Genomic DNA, 18,982 nt, shown 5'->3' on the forward strand with positions numbered 1-18,982 from the left:
AACTTTTTGAGATATTTAATTTTTAGTAACAAAATTCAGTTTTTTCAGAAGAAAAACTAAATAAATTTTTCAATGTGTATTTTTCTGAGAGCCGCCATATATTATTCTACAACTTTGCTGAAGACACCTTTCCGATCGAACAAGCCGTTTCCGTGTTATAATTTTTTATTTGCTTGTGTTCCATTTTTTCATAGGCCCTATTTGAAAGTTAGTCGAGACAAAATATGAACTTTTGATATGAAAAAATGGTTTCTCACATGAAAAGGAATAGTATACAAAAATATCAAGTAAATTAAAAACATCGATTAAAATGGATTCGTGCTGGTCCGTGGAAAGCGATGTGACTGAACAGGTAAAGTACGTTGGAGTCATTCTTGATTCCAAGCTTTCCTGGACACCTCACATTGAGTTCAGAATCAAGAAAGCTTGTAATGCCTTCGGGCAATGCCGGCGAACCTTTGGTACAACTTGGGGTCTTAAACCCAAGTATATCAAATGGATCTACACAACTGTTGTTCGGCCAATATTTGCCTATGGATGCCTTGTGTGTTGGCAAAAGAGCGAAATGAGAACGATCCAATCAAAATTAGGCCATCTGCAAAGGATGTGCTTAATGGCGATGTGCGGAGCGTTCTCTTCAACTCCCACGGCAGCGCTCGAAGTTCTCTTTGACGTTGCTCTTCTACACATTCATCTCAAACAAGAAGCACTTTCTTGCACTTACCATCTACGGGTACTCGGTTTACTAGAGGAAGCTCCTGTGAACCACACATCTACATACACCTCGTTGTTTCCACTTTTGGTAAATTGGGACAAAATTGTCCTTGCTCCAAGTGATCTTACAATTGCTTGTAATTTCCCATATAGGACATTTTCCACGAAATTCCCTTCCCGGGAAGAGTGGACATCTGGATATCTGGAAAGAAGTATTTCAGGCGGCATCGTATGTTTCACTGTTGGCTCCCCTCTCGAAGGTCGAGCAGGTGCTGGTGTTTATTCTCGTGAGCTAAGGCAATATTTACTTGGTAGACACTGCACCGTTTTTCAGGCCGAAATCCTTGCTCTTATGCGCGGAGTGCAATCGACACTTCAGCAGCACGTAATCGGCAAAGTAATATACTTCTATTCAGATAGCCAGAATGCACTTGCTTCGGCCAACTCTAGGTCAAAGATAGTTATCGCTTGTCGAACTCAAATCGAGAAGCTGACGCAAACGCTTTTTACCATGTATGGGTACCTGGCCATTCTGGCATCGCTGGAAATGAAATGGCTGATGCGTTAGCTTGTACTGGAGCATCACATGACTTCATTGGTTCTGATCCAGCTATTCCGGTATCGAAGTGTTGGGTAAAGTTTCAGATTACCTGGGCTGCCATGCCACTCAGCACAAACAATACTGGAATAGTTTGGAGTCATGTCGTCAAACAAAATTATATTGTACTGAGCCATCTCTAGGGGTTGCAAAGTATCTAACAAATCTGTCAAAGCAGAATTGCAACATGCTGGTCAAAGCGTTAACTGGCCACTGCCGACTCAGCTATCACATGGCGAATATTCAGCAAGCTGATTCATTTGCCTGTGATAGCTGTGAATCCGATTATGGAACTTCGTATCATTGAATTGCGCAACTGCGTTTCCGAGTATTCGAAAAACACTTATTAAGTGAAACTGACTTCAGTAACCTGAATCTTCACATATTTTCGATTCCTATTTCGATAGTCTGTGACCCCTGAAATTCTCTGAGATTAGCTTTGATATCCTCGATACCTCCGAAACTATTTGGAACCCTTAGAAATGCCCCCAAAAATCTCTTGGATGCTTCTGAGATTCCCTAAAACGTCCCTGAAACCCTCTCAACATCCCTGAAATTTGTTGAAACGACAAAAAACAAGGCTTTTGTTCCAATCCCAGGCACTGACTGATATAGCTACCAGCTCAGTGCCTCTATTTAATTCCTTTCTAGGTACAAACATATACACAATTTTCCTTCTTCTTCAACGCTCTCAAACTGAAACCTTGAAAATTGTTAAAAACACCTGAAATCCGTAAAATCCATAACCTTCTTGAAACACCCATAGAAAAGTGCTCTGGAACCCGCTGAGCCCCCTAAAATCTTATAGGCGTGTACCAAGAAACTTTTTTTACACCCTGTTAAACCCCCTGAAAACCCCCACAAACCTCATGAAAATCATCTCTGCAACCTTCTATTGCCCTTTCCTACGACTCCCTAGAAGTCTGCAAACTTTTAAGAGAAATTTCCGAAGGAACTACTAGAGAAATGTGGCGAGAAACTCTTAGATAAGCTTGGAAAAAAAGTGCTCCAGAAGTACCGCAAAAATCCCTGGAAAAACTGTTGGAAAGTTTTCCCGGAAAAGCACAAATATAAATCTTCGAAGGAATTTTAAGAGAATTTTAATGGGGTTTTCGGAAGAAATCTCCCGAGAAACTCTGGAAGATATCCCGGGAAGTTTCATTTAAGAAACTCCTCTAGAAATTCTAGAAACTCTGGTACAAACCCATGAACGACTGTCAGAAAACCTGGGAAGAACGCCAAAACTCCCGGAAAGAACTCCGGGAGCAAATCGAGAATAATCCCTGGATGGATTCTTGGGAGAAACTGCTGGACAAATCTAGAAAGAAATTAAAACAAACCTCCAGGAATTCAAGAAAAAACTGCGGGTGAAATCACAGAAAGAATTCGGTAAGTAAAACTCTGTAAGAATCTAAATAAGGAATAGCGGTAGCAGCCCAAGAAGAAACCCCGTTAGGAATACAAGGAAGAACCCTAGATAGAAGCTCAGAAGAAATCCTCAGGGGAATTACAAAACGAATTATAAATCTAATTCCAAGCATATCCCTAAAAATCTAAAAAAAAACTTGTAGTCACTGAAAGAGTTCTCGAAATTACAAGTTTTCTCCAGAGTTTACTAGTATGTATCCATCAAATTAGTCAAGATTATTACAGTACCATCCGTTTTTCTACGAGCTTATTAATATTCCATCCTAATTTTCAAATTTCATCAGGATTTGCATCGTAATCCTTTCTTTAAACTTGTTTAAAGTTGTAGTAAACACATGATTAAGGTGAAACGTCAAAAAATCCCATTGCAATTTTGCATACAAACTTTAGAGGCACAAATCTGACGAACGAAGCAACGAATCATGCTGCACTTGATTATCGTGGCTTTGCTCACTTGTAAAAGGAGGCAGCTTTTCCAAATCGAGCGCATTTGTTTACGAATTTTTAAGATTTGTGCTCTTGAAAACGTGAGTAGGGGTCCAAGTCGGCCATTGTGGCAGCCATATTGGTATATTTTTAAGTTTCTCCTTAAAAGCATGATTTACCGAACGCTTTTGTTTTACCTTTTTCATACACCAAGTGTACTGGAAAGGCTATATGCTCACTCCAAAACTGACTTTTTGAAAGAACATCCAGAGGGTCGAGTCACATACACACTTAATTTTTTTCGCTGAATCTCGGCAATTTTTCTTGCTTTTTACCGAGATTGGCACCACCGAGGGCTCAGCAAACTTGTTTTTCAATAAGATCTTAGCAATCACGTTGTTGGTTTGCTGAGGTTCAGGAAATGTTTTGCCGAAATTCAGCTAACAAACGTCATTTTTTACCGAGATTCAGTATGAATGTTTGCAGAGAATCAGCGGTGCCGGCGTTTGCCGAGCCCTTCTTAGTGTGTATACCAATCAAATCAGCTCGACGAATGGAGGTGATGTCTGTGTGTATGTATATGTGTGTACAAAAAAACTCACATCACTTTTTGGCAGTAAACATCAACCGATTTCAATGAATGACGGTTCATTCAGTGCGGAATCTGGTCCCATTGTTTCCTATTGAAAACTGGTTCGGATTGGTCCAGCCATTCTGGAGTTATGGCCATTTACGTGTTCCGGACCGGTACCTCAGGAAGGAAACCGATATGAAAATGCTACAAACCCATGCATGCGATACATCAAACCGCTGCATTTTCGATAACCTGATGAATGGCAAGCAGGAAAATAGTCTCCTCCTTCCAGAGGTTTCTCCAGCAGTTCTTCTAGGAGTTCTTCTGGTAATTTCTCGAGAAATTCCACTGAAAGTATATCCAGAAATTGATTAAAGAATTCCTCAATAAATTCCTCTGCAAATTACGCCGAGAAATCTTCATGAAATGGCTTCGGGAATTCTTCCCTAAATTTCCACTGGGAATACCTCCAGAAAAACATAAGTGAGTTCCTCCAGAAATTTCTTCGGGAATCGCTCCAGAAATTTCTTCAACAATTCCGAAAATATCTCCAGAAATTCCTCAAGGAATTCTTTGAGACATTCATCTGGAAAATCTTCAAGAAATCCCTCAAGAAATTCCTCCGGAATACCTATGAGATTTTTCTCTGAACTCTTATAGAAGTTTCTTTATAAATTTATTCAGAAATTCCTTCGGGAACTCATCAATATATTACTACAGGAATTTCTCCAGAAGTTTTTCCAGGAGTTCATACAAAAATTCCATCGGAAATTCATCAAGAAATTACTCCAATTACTGCCTACTTCCTTCAAAGTTTCCTCTCGGAATTCATCCAAAAGTTTTTCAGAGAATTCCGTCAGAATTTCTTTTGGGAATTCCTCTAGAAATTCGTTCACAAAATCTTCCCAGAAATACTTCAGTGAATTCCTCGAGTAGCTCCTTCCGTCTGGAAATTCCTCCAGAAACTCCTCTGAAAATTCCTCCAAACATTCCTCTGGGAGTTGCTCCAGAAATTCTCTTTCGGGAATTATCCCAGAAATTCTTCTGGGAATTTGTGGAAATTCGTCCAGATATTCCCTCGAGAACACCTTTAGAAATTCCTCCAGAAATTTGTCCGAAAATTCTTCCAAAAATTTCTCTGGGAGTTAATCTAGAAATTCTTCTAAATGTCATCCTCAAAAGATTGCTCTTCAAATTTTGCAGAAATTTCTCCGAATTTTTTTGCGGTATTTCGCAAGAAATTCCCCAGGAAGTTCTTCCATAGATTCTTCCGTAAATTCTTCAAGAAATTTCTCTGTAATACATCCTCACGTTCCTCCGGTAATACTTCCAGTAATTGCTCCAGAAATTTCTCCAGGGATTGACCCAAGACATTTCCCCACAGAATTCTCAAGAAATTCCCTCAGGGATCACTCAATTTCTCCAGAAGTTTTTGCAGGAATTCATCCAAAAATTCCATCGGAATTTCAACAAGAAATTACTCCAATTACTGCCTACTTCCTTCAGAGTTTCCTCTCGGAATTCATCCAAAAGTTATTCAGAGAATTCCGTCAGAATTTCCTTTGGGAATTCCTCTAGAAATTCGTTCACAAAATCTTCCCAGAAATACTTCAGTGAAGTAGCTCCTTCCGTCCGGGAATTCCTCCAGAAACTCCTCTGGGAATTCCTCCAAAAATACCTCTGGGAGTTGCGTCAGAAATTCTCTTTCGAGAATTATTCCAGAAATTATTCTGGGAATTTGTGGAAATTCGTCCAGATATTCCCTAAGTAAGTAGCTCGGGAACTCCTTTAGAAATTCCTCCAGAAATTTGTCCGGAAATTCTTCCAAAAATTTCTCTGGGAGTAAATCTAGAAATTCTCCCAAAATTCATCCTCAAAAGATTGCTCTTCAAATTTTGCAGAAATTTCTCCGAATTTTTTTGCGGTATTTCGCAAGAAATTCGCCAGGAAATTCTTCCAGAAATTCTTCCGTAAATTCTTCAAGAAATTTCTCTGTGAATACATCCACACGTTCCTCCGGTAATACTTCCAGTAATTGCTCCAGAAATTTCTCCAGGGATAGACCCAAGACATTTCCCCACAGAATTCTCAATAAATTCCCTCAGGGATCACTCAAGATTTTTTTTCTAGCGAATGCTCAAGGCAGATATCCTCAATCTTTTCCTGGAAATCCTCGAAGGAAATCATGCAGGAGTTTTCAAAGGAATTCCTGGAGGAAGTATCGAAAGAATTCCTGGAGGAATACCGAAAGAAATTCCTTGAGGTATCGTCATATGAACTCCCGGAGAAATCCGCATAGGAATTCTTGCAAGAGTCTTCCTGGAAGAATCCCTAAATGAATTCCTGGAAGAATCCCTGAAGGAATTCCTGGATTAATCCGTGAAGGAATTCCAAGTGGAATCCCTGAAGAAATTGTTAGTGGGATCCCTGATGAGATTCCTAGTGGAATACCCGAAGGAATTCCTAGTGGAATTCTGGAAGGAATTCCTGGAGGATTCTCCAAATAAATTCCTAGAGGAATCCCTTAAGAAATTGAATTATAGCGATTAGGTTATGTTGGGGCAGGTTCGGGATTTCCGGTGGAATTTCACAGGTGGAAAATCGGATTCTGGCTGTAGAGTAGCTCTATGCTGTGCGGTATAGGATATTGAGCTACTTCACGCTCCACAAAGCTCGCGGTGTTACAGCTTACTGCCACTAGGAGGATTTCTTCTTCACAGTAGAACAACTTTTGGCACTCTAGGAATAACTTTATTGACTTGGAACTTGGATAAGGCACAATTTAAGAAGTAGTTTATGTCTTGGGAGTTCAACTTAGACTAATTTCTTAAATTAAGACTATTCAAGCAGGAAGCTTTCATGGCTACTACTACAAGCTAATTCAAACCTAACTCTATAAGTTTCTAGCACTACTACAGTTGTCTAGTCCATTTTGCGGTACTAGATTATGGGCGGGTTCGGCGCGAGCCTATAGAAATATACTTAGAACTAGTTGAGAACAAACAGGTTATTTTTCTAATATAACACCAAATCAGCCAAAAATTCAAAATCGTTCGAAAATTCAAGATGATAATTATATTTCATTTAAATATCTTTCGTTAATTTCGTTCTTCAAAGCTCATTATAGAAGCCACAGATGCTCAAAATTGCATTTCATTTAGTTCATTTAACTCGGAGATAGAACAGTTGGCCGGGGTTCTGCTAAACCGAACTAAGCGCCAAAAACATTATTCCGAAATAATTAAGCTTAAAGTTCAACAAGTCACAAATAAACCACAGTCAAGATTATTTGAAGCTTTTCCTCACATATGTAACTTACAAGCCTTTATTAACCATCAGAGATGAAGTATACATTTAAATTATATGAAATCATTGATATAATTACATTTAATTTCTTGGTACTTTGCACTCAGTTCACTCTGGCTGAACAAAAACATTGGAATATGGTTTATAGTTCAGTGTGGCTGACTGTGTTTATTTGTTTTAGAGGAAACCATCCGGATTGTAAAAAAAATCTTGATTTTTCATCGTCTATGAAGTTGAAATCGATATCACTCACAATCCTTTACATCAGTCAGAAACGACGCGTATAGTATGGTAGTACGGAGGTCTCAAAATAGTTTGAAATATGAACGGTGGAAGCCCACCCAGCCCAGCCCTTCCCACCCATGTTTTTTTTCCATAGGCAATGTATGTGCAGGCACAGAGCAAGAGTGATTATGTCCAATGATATCCTTGCATGTCCTGAGGTCCTGCGATGTGAAAGTGGAGCAATTTGTGTACTTCAAATTTATGCTAGTTGAAGAAAACCATGAAAATGTTCTGCCGTTACCTCTAGGTCATTTTACCTAGCTGAAGGTCAGTCGTTAAGTCTGAATCAAGTTTAAAAATTTCTTCTCAAGGATGGTTTTCGTGAAAGCACCATTTTTCGATCAGCCAAAGCGAACTAAGGGTTTGATTTTTTCAAACTCTATTATTCAAATTAGCCTTGTTGTTCAATGACGGCTCCTGTGTTAAATTATCAGTATGAGGAGTGTCGACATAATCCAGGTACATATTTAAAACCAGTTGATTTTTGTGTTGTTGAGAAAAAAAATGATTCTAAAATGCAGTGGATTTGGTTCGGTCTGGCTGAATGTGATTTGGAAAAATGGTGATCAGCGCCATCGAAACATAAGTGGATCCTCCAACATCCATATTTCTAATTACGTGTTCAACTCTATCATAGATTGTTACTATGAGTCGGTTAGAAGTTAGAAATCTGACGACGATGAGGAGAACTTGAAATGTTCATCATCTGGACCAAAACTAAAATGTTTCGCTGATTCTATGGAATGGTTTACAGTTCACTCTGGTTGGATGCAATTTTATTTTTTTGTATTTTCTGCCAAACAGAAGTTATGAATTTCCTCCACGAAGAGCTGTCAGAATTACTGGATTTTTCTACGGAAGGAAGATCATCTTATTCTTCATCCAAAGGATAAGAAAACTTAATTTTTCAAAAAATGGTCTTTGGTTCGGTTTAGCAGAACCCCGACCAGTTCAAACATGGCTATCGCATAGTTATGCCAATCACTGGAATCTTTCCAACTTCTTGTAGAATAGTCCGATCATTCCCAAATTTGGACCACTCATAGACAACTAGTTGATCAACTTTCAAAAAAAAAAGATTTTCGATGCACTTTTCGAAAAGTTACAACTAATTGTCCATTTTTTGAAAAGTTAAAATTTTTCCTGTCCAGATCATTTTGTCTATCCCATATAGAAAAAAAATATTAGACCATATTTGAAAAAAAAAACAGTAGCGGTTCAATGAAACTAGAGTTCAAAAAGGGTTATCCAATAATTTTATCTTTAGAAAGAATCGTACTAACTTTATGCAGAATTCTCCCAAATTTGGACCATCATTAGACAACTAGTTGGTCAACTAATAGTGAAATTTTGAAAATTTTCAATACATTTTACGAAAAGTTACAGCCAGTTGACAATTTTTCGAAAAGTGTGAGTCTTCCTTTTTCCGATCATTTTGTCTATTTCTTGTATTCGACGAGAGAGGCACTATCACCACTAAGTGGATTATTCTGGGTTTTTGTAGTATGTTCGAAAGTTGTAGTGTAGTAAACTCGAGGGTTACAGAATGAACAAAAGTCTACGAGGGGAAGAAGGTGTGATCTTGTGATTTGATCTACATGATTAATGAACGGCCCCAAACTGATACACTTTATTATGAGGTTTAGACATCATGCACTATGACTAGAGAGTAGAAGTCGCTGCTTTAGCAGGATATTACATCAATATGTCTTTGATTTAGTTAGAAACTGAAGCACTTGCCCCACTAGAAAAAGTTTTTCTCACCTGAACAAACACTGCTGCTAGTGTCTATACTATAGGCTGCTGTCAACACCACACCTTATCCGTATTTTACTCTCATCGTCATCGTCGTAATTTCCGTCTCACTTAAAAAAGAGCACACACAACACAACAAACAGCTGCAGGCAATCTCTCGTATCACCAGCTATCACATCAGAAACGAATAAAAAGTATAACAGAATCACACATCAAAGCCACACACAAAAAAAAGCCAATGGTAAGGCCACACACCATCCGCCGGTGCTGAGTCCGTCCTAAGACAGGCAGGAGGTTCAGTTTGGCAACCGTATCCAAATAACCTTGACTCGCGGAGCTCGGGGTGGTTTGCGCTCTCTTCGTTCTCCAGTCGGTATCTTTTCTTCTTCAAACAATAAAAATTCGCACACTAAGCAATAACTTCTCTTCCCTGCAGTGCAACACAGTCACCACGACCGGCAATAGCGATAGATATAGCAACAACTCGACAACAGAATCGGCACACGGTCACTTTCTATTGTCACGCGAACATGCAGGAAGGGACGCGTCCCCTTTGGTGGATTTATTCTCTGAAACAGCTGATTCTGCACGTTTGCCCTAACAAAGTGGGTGGAAGAGACGGAAGCCGGTTTATTTTAGGTGGAGTGAACCAGAGAAGTTGTTATAGAGATGCGCGAAGACTGAAACCAAAGGTTCCAATTGAACCGTCAAACGCGGTCCCAATCGAGCAAATTCAAGGAAATAGAAAAACATGGGAAACAAAGCGCAACATGAAAGAACGTGAAAGTGTGTTAGTGCAAAGCATGACGTCACTTATATGCTTGACATCTTATGGGCAAATCAAACTAACACGCACGCGAAAATATAATTTTGTTCACCGCAAAAATTGATTGTTATTGGGCGTGATGTAAATAAACATAACCTAAATCCTCTTCGCGCATCTCTATAACAACTTCTCTGGAGTGAACTTGCGTTGCGGCGCTTGGGGCCACCTCTGGTAGCAATTCGATTGATGATGCTTTTGGGCGGAAAACGGTCGCCATGTTTCAATAGACAGCCAGCACGGCCTACAACGGTTTTGCACAATCCGAAAAATATAATCGAAACTCCGGTGCTTTACTTTTTCATAGAACTCACTGAAGCCTGACGACCGACGAGCAAACGGCAGCGGCTTGCACCCACCCACCGTAGATCGTTTGATGCAATAATACAAGTCGGCTTTGCACTGCTTCGGAGCGTTTCGAGCGAGCGGTTGGCGCGTTTTCTTCTGCTGCAGCCGGTGGAGATTCTTCAGTTGAGATAAAAATACACTCTGAATACACTTTTTATGGCGGCGGGTTTCCGGTTTTCTAAACCATTTTCCAGCCGTGATTTTATTTTCTGCAATCACTGTCACGGACGTACGAAATGAATCTTCATCAGCCTCACGCGATCACGAGTTTCATCATTGAGCGCAGATCGTTTTGAATGAAAGGCTCTTTTCCTTCACTTCAAGCAGTTTTCGCAGGTCTCATCCAAAGTGTTTGTTCGGCTTATCACAACAATCAATTAACTGATGTAATTTATGATCGCAACCACTTTAAAGCCGACAACGCGGGCTTCAGTTTCAACACTATTCCAATCGGGCACTCCACGGTTGACGAAAAACTAAATTCGGCCAACCGTATCAGCTAGGCGGCGATCGCTAATCTCTGATCAACCTCGAAAAGCTTGTTAACTCTTAGTTCACACTACTGCTTCTACGCGGAAAAGAATTCCATCCTTTCACCAAGCACGCCTGGCCCCATCGAAAACAACACCGGAATCTCGCTTCTTCTAACTTCTGGATACCTCGTCGGAGGGTGTAACCAAGCACTTCACCATTGCAGCAGCAACAGCACTCTGAGCGGCGGTGGACGCGTGTTCTACGAACCGGAACGAATAAAAACATAAATAATTCAAATCCCGTCACCGCGCGCTGCTTATTGCCAAACCAACAACAAATGGACACGGACAGACGTGGAAATAATTTTCGTTCTCCCCATAGTACCAACCAAGCACAGAACACAGGCCGGACCGCAGCGGACCGGCTATTCTTCTGTCTGTCTGCAGGCAGGCACTCACGCTACGCAACAATCACGGTTCTTCTGTACAATAGAACAAACACCATGCACCACGCGGTCGTACACGTCTATAAACCAAGCAACCACTCCGAGCGCGCTCCAAACGGCGAATGAAGGAGACTCGACCGACCGTCGTCGTCGCCGATTGGCTCGTTGCTCGCTGCCGACTGGATCCACTCGGATCGATCGGAGTTGGTTAGACGTCGCGACGTCGATGCAGGAAAGAGTTTCTGCACTGCTGGCTGGCTGGCTTACCGCGTGCTGCTCGTTCTGCTGCTGTATGCCAGATCATATGTTTTGTTGGTTGCTGTTGCAGTCGTGCATTTTCACTGCACTACTGCAAAACGCCGACGTCGCGGCGCTCATACCGTGCGTGCGAGAGGAGATGAAAATGCGATTTTCTCTCCGTTCGTCGGTTTATCGCGACGCTCAATTCTGCATCGTGCGTGCTGCATAATAGGTGCTACAGCCATGGCTCACAGCTCAATAGCGAGCACGCGGTCGACAGCATTACTTTTCGGAATTGAATTTACCGACTGTTTGGTACCGGCACACATCGTGGAACAGGATGTCAGGTATGGACGAATTGCAAGGAACTTTATGCAAGGTAACTGTAACTATATGTAGCTGGTCATCAAATTTTCATTAATTGTACTCAACAAACCAGATTGTATTTGATCTGTTTAATGATTTCAAAATTAGAGAATTCATCATCAAGAATTGTGAACCTGAAGGCTGTTGTCTGTTTCAGTCCTGAGCACTCACTGTGATACAGACGATCGATTTGAAAGATCTTCATCCTAGGCGATTGCCAGCCATCGTCTTGACCTGTGTCCAGGTCAAATTTCTGTGGAGTTTCTTTATTTCCTCGTAAAGGCTGCGTCGCCATGAGCCTCTGGGTCTGCCTCTGCTGCTATGTCTCCTGCTGGGTTCCAATCTAACGCTTGCTTGCAGTTTTCTTTTCCGCCCCTGTGTCGAATGTGGCCGACCCACCTCCACTTTCGCTCCCGAATTTCTGTCGCTATCGGCTTTTGATGACATCGACAATGGAGTGGATCAAATTGTGAGGCAACCATGCACGAATTATGTACCGCAGGCATCTATTGACGAAGACCTGCAGCCGGTGAGTGTTCTCAACTGATACACACCACGTTTTACCTACTGGCGTACAGCAGCACAGATTTCACGTTCGAGTTGGAAATTCGGATTTTGGTGCGTCGGCTAATCTGATTGTACATAAATTTCTTGAACTCACAAAAGCAGCCCTTGCTTACTTGATCTTTGACCCACGCACCCATGTCGATCTTGATTCCACCCTAGCAAGGTCGCTAATCGATAAATTATCGTTATCGGCGATAAAGTTAACGTCTGTTATCGTTTATCGTCGATAACGATAACGATTATCGACTCGATAACGTCTCCGAAAAATTTTCTTCGCGATCTGAACCGTTGTTGATGCCGTTACTAGGGTAATTAGATTTATCGCAAAGTTATCGAAGGTACGTTGATCTTTGCGTTGATTTATCGTTTGATTATCGTTATCGAGAGATCATCGAGCAACCTTTATCGTTATCGAGTTTGCGATGAGTTAAACTGTCGATAATTTATCGGTTAACAACCTTGCACCCTCGGCCCCCCTTTGGCTGCCAAGATATTGGAAGCTTTCAACATTCTCCCTCTGATTGCCCAGCTACCGTAAAGCTGGAAGGGTTGACCGTGTCAACCTTCCACGACTTGGTCTTGTTGACGTTGATGGTAACCCTGCCGCTGAGGAGCGATCGGCAAGATCATCGAGCTTGCTCTGCATATCAGAGCGCCGTTGAGCTACACTGCAAATTTTGTTTGCTGGTATTCGGCAAACTTTGCTGATTTTTTTTTGTGCTGATTTCATTCAGCAATACAAATTTACTGAGTATCAGCAATTATTTTTCAACTTTCTGAACCACCCAGCAATTTTGACAGTTGATCAGCAACGTTGTGCTGATATTCAGCAAAAGTTTTGCTGAAATTCAGCAATTTATTTTACTGATTTTTTGTGCTGGAAGCAATTGGAATTTGGTGTGTAGGAGCGCAACGTCATCAGCCAGTTCGAAGTCATTTAGGTGCTCCATGGTAATGGGCTGCCACAGCAATCCACGATTTGGTTCACGGTCAATCGAACTCACCAAGGATCTCGTCGATTACGATGAGGAACAGTAGCGGTGATACTACAGTGTATCAAACAATTGTCCGTACAACAACTTTTTGGTTAAAATAATTTTTCATTCAAATGTTCATAACTTTTTTATACGTCAATCAAAAACGCTAAAATTTTGACCAATCATGAATCATATATTAAAGCTCCATTGGTAAAACTTTGAGCGAGATCGAATAAGTTTTCTGAAAGTTATAGAACTTTTAAAAAAACTTATAAGATTTTTGAACACATTATTAAAACATTATATCTCAGTATGTACTCGATGAAACTTTTTCAATTTTTTACAGCTGATACCTAAGGTTTTCATATGCAGCTACTTTAGAGGTTTTATATTCACTACAAAAATATGAAAAACGTGCTTATGTAGTTGACGATGTTTAAAAATTTACCTTATTTAGCACATATAATCTGCCAAACGTTTTCCACCAATAAAAGTGCATTAACTGAACGAAAAATACATAGGACCTACTCTTCATATGTAGTTTAGTAGGTCCTGTGTAAAAATATTACATTAAGAGAGTTTAAAAACGTTGAAAACACTTGGCACTTTTATTGATCAAAATGTGATAAATTTCCAAATGCCACTTGTGTGATCGAAAATCTTATAAGTTTTAATAAAAGTTTTATAACTTTCAGAAAACTTATTCAATCTCGCTCAAAATTTTACCAATGGAGCTTTAATATATGATTCATGATTCGTCAAAATTTCAGCGTTTTTGATAATGACGTATAAAAAAGTTATGAACATTAGAATGAAAAATTATTTTTACCAAAAAATTGCTGTACGGACAATTGTTTGATACACTCCTACATCCTTGCCTCACTCCAGCAACGACCCGGATGAGATCGGACAAAACACCGTTGTACAGTAAATACTCTGCATGAAAATGCCCTGTACCTATTGTGCTTCATTAAGACCGATGATTTTCTCAGGGAGACCCTTGCGCCTGAGGGCTTTTCATATGTTTCCGTGATTGAGACGATCCAAAGCTTTTTTGTAATCAATGAACACAACAGGTAGAGAGACTCTTGGAATTCATTGATTTGCTCCAGAATGATACGGAGCGTGAGAATATGATCCACACAGGATCGTCCTGCACGGAATCCTGCTTGCTGCCGTCGGAGAGTTGCGTCAATCTTCTCCTGTATTCGGTAAACGATCTCTTTGTAGAGGACTTTGAGAACGATACACAGTATCGCATATGCCGGTGATTCCCAAAGTGGGCGAAATTGTCCCCCGGGTGGCGAAAATCAGGTCGAAGGGGGCGATAATTTGAAAAACCAAATGGGAGAGAGGGGGGGCGAAAATACTTAAAAAGGGGGCGATTTTTTAAATAATTGAGATATATCAAACGTATTGAAATACAAGTCCAGAATGTCAACTAAATCATTAAAACTCCTTCACATTTACAAGATGTTTTGTTTCTAGGACTGTTGAAAAATGTCTGTTCCTAGAATGACTAAATTATACCGAATTTTCGATGTTTATATGAACTACCAGGGTGCGAAGCCGCCATGTTTAAGAATCTAACATTTTGCCAACTTCTGTGGCGAAAATTCATGATAATTTTTTTGCAAAATTATAAAAGGAACAGGTTTTTTTTTGACTCGATAAGAAAGTTTTGTTTTTAATTTATATGTATGCGTTTTTTCATGAAAATTTCAATAAAAATCATCAAGTTTAAGATGAATCTTAGAACAATTATCGAATGAAAGTCACACATTGTTTGAACATATTTCAAGTAAGCTTCCTGGAGGAATTCCAAACATAGTTAATTACTAGGAGCTATTTTGAATTTTTTTCTCAAAACCGAGTAGTGACTACATGTTTGCATATCTACTTATTTGACAACAAAACGTATTCCAATTCATTCGGAAGCTTGTGAATTCACATCACTGGATTTTCTTAATTTTCAATTACTGATCAAAGCTGACTACATTTAAAAAACACCAATATTCCTGAGTTGAACGTTTTGCATAAAAGATATTTTTGTAATTGTTCTTCAATTTCCCATCAGTCTTATTTGAGTACCGTAACCTAAGTGTGTAGTTGATCAGTGGGGTGAATCTGATCACTCAATTACCCACGGATATTAACTTTCAAGAAAGTTACTATTCCATTTTAATGTTACGTCATTGGATTGCGAATGATTAAAACATAATTGTTGCTTCCTTGAAAGTCGATATCCGCGCGTAATTGAGTGATCAGGTTCACCCCACTGATCAACTACACCCCAGTTTACGGTACTTGTAATCAAACATCTCGGGTGTTGAAGAACCCCCTTTTTGAATACTGGTAAAACATCTGGTTGAGCATAACATGTGTTCGCAAATGTTCAACAATATTAATAGCACAAACATGATACAAAAATGTATTATTTTACAGTAGACGTTCGGTCGGTGCAAACGGTTTAACTGCAATGCTTTTTAACTGCAAGTCCGGTAAGTGCAACAAATTTGCAGTTATCGCACCGCTATCCGTCAAAACGGTGCGCCAAGTTAGCCCAAATGAACAATCGAATGAATTTTTCGTTCATTTAACGTCAATTGATGGGTTGTTGACGCCTATCTGACGTTGCAGTTATCGAATTTTGTTCGCTAACTGAAACGTAAACATGTTGCAGTTATCGAACGTCTACTGTACATGGAATAATACAGTTTTTTTTGAATGCTTACAATCAATACATTTGCATTACAGCTCAATGAAAATGAGCGCGATACTAATTTACATACGTTGAATACCAGTTTTGCCGCAATAGGACGCAACCAGTAAAGTACTACACACTTAATCCTATTCTCGATGTTCGGTATTTTTTATTGCGGATAACTTCTTCAATGGTATTAAATTGCTGTGCACTCGGTTATTAAACTTTGGTTATAACGACATCAGCAAAATTAGTTACGGAACTTCCGTATTTTTTTTCGAAATAATTAACTGTGTACATATATTTTTTGTACCGATGTGTTCGGTAAAGACGAACTGTCAAAAGTTTCAGTGACATATTACTGAATAGTCGGCAATCATGTTGTGTCGTACTGAACGATAATCAATTTTCTACCGAACATTCTGCTAGACTTTACTGAGGAGATTGTATATCTTCTGTCGCCAGTAAAATGACAACCAAAGGCTCCGTCATTTGTTATTATCGAGTACTGTGCGCAGCAAAGACAAAAAAATGGTTTTCTCTTGATTTCTCCTTCATTTCCTTGATTGTATCAAAAGTTAACTGAATCGAGGCGCTAGAACTGTGTTAAAAGGGTTAAAAGGTAAGGCGGCTTTGTTTTTATTTTTATTTGCCCATAATTATTTTAGTTACTTATTTTGCAGCAGGACGTCGTCACCAAGAGTGTGAATCACCAGCGGCACCAGGAGCGGCACAAATATTTTCTAGAAACCTGAAAATTGTTACATTTGGTTTCGAATGCATAATAATAAAACTAAATAACATAAAAGTGTTCAAAGCTTGTGGTTACCCAAAGTTGCTCATACAGAATCAAATTAGGCAAGGAATCATAATACACGCGCTTTTTTGTACCATTCCATTGCAGAAACGGAGAATTGACCTTCTCACCATACAAAAATTCAGCTCATTACTTCAATTCTAGTACTTCTCCGATTTTGTCCTATTGTGTCAAATAGTTGACCTTCAAAGGTTTCCGCTAAGCATATTTTCAGACTTTCATCATGGAAAAACTAAATCTCTTTAGGGGGCGAAAATGTTTTTTGTCAAGCTCCAAGGGGGCGATACCTCCTAAAAGTTTGGGAAACACTGGCATATGCTGTTGAATAGGATGCTAAAGTGGAGGCGATATGCGTACACTTTACACGCGGCTAAACGGAAGCATGTACGCATACACACTTAAATCACAGACAAACAGACGTAACACTTCGAACATTTATCGATCCAAATCATAGTCACGGAAACATATTCGCCCAATTCTAAAATGACTAAGTTTGGCCGACCATCAACTAGGTGGCGGTAGTGAGCAAACGTCAAACTCGAACAAAAACGATGTGAGCGCCACAGGTGGGTAGTTGGCCAACTATCAAATTTTGAAAAAGATCGTTAAATCGAAGTACGATGGGAATTATCAGAGTGTTACGTCTGTTTGTCTGTGCTTAAATTCAGAAATTGATCTCGGTAAACGGTTCGCCGAGAATCCAACAGCTGATATCTCGGTAAAATATTTACTGATTCTCGGTAAAAAATTTACCGAGATTTCGGTAAACCATTACCGAGTCTCGGTGAACTTTGCCGAGATCTCGGTAAAAAGCTGGATTACCGAGATATCGGCAAAGTTTTAACGACATCTCGGTAAAACTTTTACCGAGATTCAGTGAAAATATTTACCGGATTCTCGGCTGTTGTATTCTCGGCAATCCGTTTGCTGAGGTCGGCGATTTAATTTAAGTGTGTAGTACCTCCAAACTCATTGTGTGCGTCGAGTTCATGCAGCCTAGCGCGATCCGAAGACAACGATACTGGATACGTTCTAGCTTCAGGATGTGTGTTTTCGCGGCGGACTGAAAACAAAAGCTACCCTGAAAGCTACCGTATTCGAGAACCGACAGTATCGTTGTGCGATAAAGCTTTATCAGATCTTCCGGGTGGGCTCCCCACCATGTTCCGGTAAGTGTACGCATGAAGTTGATTCGTTGTTGGCACTTCTGATACAGATAATTAATGTGCTTTCCCCAGGTGCCTTTAGAGTCGAACCAGACCCCCAGATACATATGTGAAAGACTTTGAGTGAGTTCCCTACCCAAAAATTGAAGCTCTAGATCTGCCGAGATCAGCTGAGATCAGCTTCACAGCCCAAGCAGACAAATTTTCTAAGGTATCTTGCAGTGGTCCTTGCAGATCTTCCGCCTCTGGTCCGGTGATAGAGACCACGGTGTCGTCCGCAAGCTGTCGTAGCGAGCAATTTTCCACGAGACATTCGTCGATGTCTCTAACGTAAAAGTTGTAAAGAAGGGGGTTTAAGCATGAGCCCTGGGGGAGACCCATGTAACTAATTCGTGAAGTTGCTTATATTTTTTTAGTAAATTGGTCTAGTTTTAATATGCATCCCATTATTTTTTCAATTTATTGCCGGCTATGTTGTTACTTTCCTTCAAAACATATTTATATTCAAGTCAATTAGAGGGAATGGATATGAATTATCATAAGCAGCTTAAATTTTGAAACGATGGTAAAGTTTTGGATAATTTGGTGTTTTTTTAGAAAAATACTTTAATTGTTGTAATTTTCTTCTGCGTTAAGAATTTTAAGTTAAGTCAAAAGTTTATCATAGCTTTTTATACAAGTCATAAATAATAAAAATTTCATTTCATTCGGTTCATTGAATCTGGAGATATAATAGCTCAAAGTTGGTTAATGGACAATTATACCTTTTTTCTAGAGTCCTTAAAACTTCGTGCAGAATAGCTCGATCTTTTCCAAATTTGGATCACTGATACACAACTAGATAATCATTTTACAGTGAAAATTTGAGAACAGACAGGCTTGGTGGTCTAGTGGCTACCGCTTCTGATTCGTATGCAGAAGGTCATGGGTTCAATCCCTGGCCCGTCCCTTTCATCCTACTTTATTGTA

The 18,982-nt window shown here is 39.8% G+C and overlaps 1 protein-coding gene across 10 annotated transcripts in view; it reads right to left on the reverse strand.

Moving 5' to 3' along the window:
• Positions 1-11,331, reverse strand: part of LOC109409965 (lateral signaling target protein 2 homolog) — a 490,530-nt gene extending 479,199 nt beyond the window's left edge. Inside the window, exons 1-2 of one of the 10 annotated variants that reach the window (XM_062853793.1) lie at positions 11,190-11,331; positions 9,096-9,683 (exon numbers count right to left, since the gene is read on the reverse strand). The gene's annotated coding sequence lies outside the window, so the exon portion shown is untranslated. Of the gene's footprint in view, positions 1-9,095 lie in introns of all 10 variants that reach the window. The other 9 variants (XM_029869950.2, XM_062853792.1, XM_062853794.1 and 6 more) reach the window with 9 other exon arrangements.
• Between the last annotated feature and the right edge of the window lie 7,651 nt (positions 11,332-18,982).

This window comes from Aedes albopictus, chromosome 2 (assembly GCF_035046485.1).
Source record: "Aedes albopictus strain Foshan chromosome 2, AalbF5, whole genome shotgun sequence".
Taxonomy (NCBI): domain Eukaryota; kingdom Metazoa; phylum Arthropoda; class Insecta; order Diptera; family Culicidae; genus Aedes; species Aedes albopictus.